Source organism: Orycteropus afer, unplaced genomic scaffold, assembly GCF_000298275.1.
Source record: "Orycteropus afer afer isolate SDZICR_OR568_19922 unplaced genomic scaffold, OryAfe1.0 scaffold00178, whole genome shotgun sequence".
Taxonomy (NCBI): Eukaryota; Metazoa; Chordata; class Mammalia; order Tubulidentata; family Orycteropodidae; genus Orycteropus; species Orycteropus afer.
This window is the reverse complement of record NW_006921765.1, coordinates 4,267,188-4,270,527: the sequence shown is the minus strand read 5'-3', so window position 1 is coordinate 4,270,527 and position 3,340 is coordinate 4,267,188.

Genomic DNA, 3,340 nt, shown 5'->3' with positions numbered 1-3,340 from the left:
CCTTCATCCAAATATATGTCCACATCCTAGCACTAGTTTACTTGCCCTTCTTCCCTATTCCTGGTTATATAATCTACATCCCTCATTAAATAATACTTTTTTTGTGAAACCCTTTTCTTGACTTTTTACAGTAGTGTTCTCACACGATATCTATCCTTTTGTGACTGACTGCCTTCAGTCACCATAATGGCCTCTAAGTTCATTCATATTATGAGATGTTTCACAGATTTATCATTGTTCTTTATCTTTGTGTATTATTCCATTTCATGCATATACAACAGTTTATCGATCAATTCCTTTTTTTGGTCTTTTCTTTCTTTCCTGTCTTTTTATTGATCTTTACTTTCTAAATGAATGATATCTTTTGCGTCATCCCACAGTTCAACTGGTCTTTGGTCATCAGTGATCAGTGTGTCAAATCTACTTTCAAGGTGGTCTCTAAATTCAGGTGGGATATTGAAAGCTTTATTTTGGGACTTTTGGACTTCTTTTAATTTTTTCTTTTTTAACTTCAACTTGAACTTGCATATGAGCAATTGGTGATCTGTTCTGTGATTGACCTTGTTCTGAGTGATGATACTGAGCTTCTCTATTGTCTATTTCCATAGATACAGTCCATTTGATTCTTGTGCATTCCATCTAATGAAGTCTATATGTATAATCACCCATTTATGTTGTTGAAAAAAAGATATTTGCAAGGAGTAAGTCATTGCTTTTACAAAATTCTATCATACGATCTCCACCATCGTTTCTACCACTAAGGCTATATTTTCCAATACTGATCCTTCTTTGTTTTCAACTGTTGCATTCTGATGACCAGTAATTATCTATGCATCTTGGTTGCGTATTTGATCAATTTCCAACTGTGTAAGTTGTGAAAATCTTCAATTTCTTGAATATTTTGAATAATAGTTGTATTAACTGGTTTTCCTTGTAGGCATATGGATACTATCTTATCACTACTAGTGTTGTTCTTCAGAATAGATATTGAAAAGTTCTTTTTGATTATGAATGTGACACCATTCTTCTTCAATTTGTCATTCTGGCATAGTAGATCATATGTTTATCCAATTCAAAATGGCTAATATCAGTCTATTTCAAGTCACTAAAGCCTAGGTAGGATATAGATATTTATGCATTCCATTTATTTTTAATGACTTCCAATTTTCCTAGATTCATACTTTGTTCATTCCACTTTTTTTTATTATTAACAGATTATTACAGCTGTTTCTTTTCATTTCGAGTCATGCCACATCAGCAAATGAAGTCCTGAAACCTTTGCTTCATCCACATCATTATGGTCGACTCTATTTTCAGGAGGCAGCTCTTCCCTAGTCCTATTTTTTAAAGCCTTCCAATGTGAGAGGCTCATCTTCTAGCAGTATTTCAAACAATGTTCCACTTCTAGTCATAAAGTTTTCACTGCCCAATTTCCTTAGAAGTATACTGCCAGGTCCTTTTGCCTAATTTTTCTTAGTTTGGAAGGTCTGCTGAAACCTGTCCACCATACCTCTCCACTATACCTGAAATACTGGTGGCAAAACTTCCAGCATCACAGCAACATGCAAGCCAACACGGTACAACAAACTGACAGACAAGTGGTGCTGTAGTCCCATAGATTCCCCAAAGATGTCTTATTTTCTCTTGGTAGTGTCCCTCTCCATAAGCTTTTTGCTGACATCATCAGGCTCTTGTAGCAAGTACCCTGTAGTTAAAACACTGCTCGTACAGAATGTTGGTTCAATTCTTTCTGAGGTTTCCCCCTTTTCTAAAATTTTGTCTCCTGAAAACTTGATTGCCTTATTCATCCTAAGATTCTTCAAATAGGTACCTGAATGTATTTTATTTTGCTTTTATGCTCTTGCCATAGGGTTACTTTGCCACAGGCTGTTTCATCATACTTGAATGGACTTCCTTCCATTGTGTCATACATTTCACTTTTGTTTATTTTTCAATCCTAGAATTTTATTTGATGTTTTTAAATTTTACTTGGTCACACTTTCAATATCTTTTTGTTGTGTACTTTAAACATACTAAGCATATTAATGTCTATTATTTTCTTTTAATTGCAGTGTCTAAATTCTTTGCAGTTCTGCTTCTGCTTTCTCTAAGTCACAATTTCTGTTTTCTTGTGGGTTTTGACATTTGTACTAAGAATTTATGCTCTATGGAATTTTATCTGTAGGAAATCCTTGATGTCTGATTTGAAGCTGTGTTCTTTCACAGAGGATTTTAATTTCCTTCTGACATGGGCTATGGGGTGCTACTACCCCAGTGCTTTGTGTTGTCCTTAGACAGGAAGTTCAAAAACATCAAGATTCAGCATTTGCCCTCAGGCTGAAAACCGGCTTCAATCCTCACTGACCTCTTTGAAGTTTCCCTTTTATTCTAGTTTTTGGCTTTCCAGATTTCCTTTTTTTAATTGCTCACACCTCAATGATGTGTTTGATATGTATTAACCTTTTATTGGCAAATTGAACACAGATACAGACAATCATACAAAAATATACAGTTTAATAAATTATTATAAAATGAATACTCTTATACTAACAGTCAGGTCAAGAAATAGGACTTTACCAGCACCTGAGAAGAACCTCTATTTGTTTTGTATCAGTTCACACCTTTATTTCTCAAAAATACAGAACAAAAAATACCTATTATCTTGATATTTATAGTAATCACTTACTTCCAGGCAATATTCCTAGGTATAACAGTTTAGTTTTGTGCATATTGTATGTGATTTGTATTTTAAGTCTTTAATTTAGAAGTTCCCCTTCCCTGTATTTTCCTTACAATTTATCTATTGGAAACAAATATTCACAAAATGGTTTTGTTAATAGTATAAACATGGTGGTGTTCAATATATTCCCCTGTCTTCTTTATTTCCTGAAGTTGTTAGTTGGATCCAGAGGCTGCATTGGTTTAATGCATGGATGAGACCATCCATTACTCAGGTCTGTAGGTGGTGGTGTGTTCAATTATCAAGAGGGACACATTATCTTGTTATCTCTCTTTATGTAATATTAGCATATATCTATGCTCAGTGCATTTATCCATTAATTGATTAGGAGTTTCAAATGGTGATATTCCTATCATGGTTTTGCATTCATTAGTTGGAAAATTTTTATAAAGAGAAACTTCTCATTGACTAGTTGGCTATCTAGTGATACAATTCACTAGGGGAGTTAGAATAAATGCTTTATCTTTGCTTTCATATACCAATTATTATTTTTTTTTTTTAATAGGATTTGGGTGAAGATTTACAGAGTAAATTCACTTTTCATACAGCAGTTCACATATACTTTGTCTCATGTCATTGACCAAAATTTACAATGCAGCA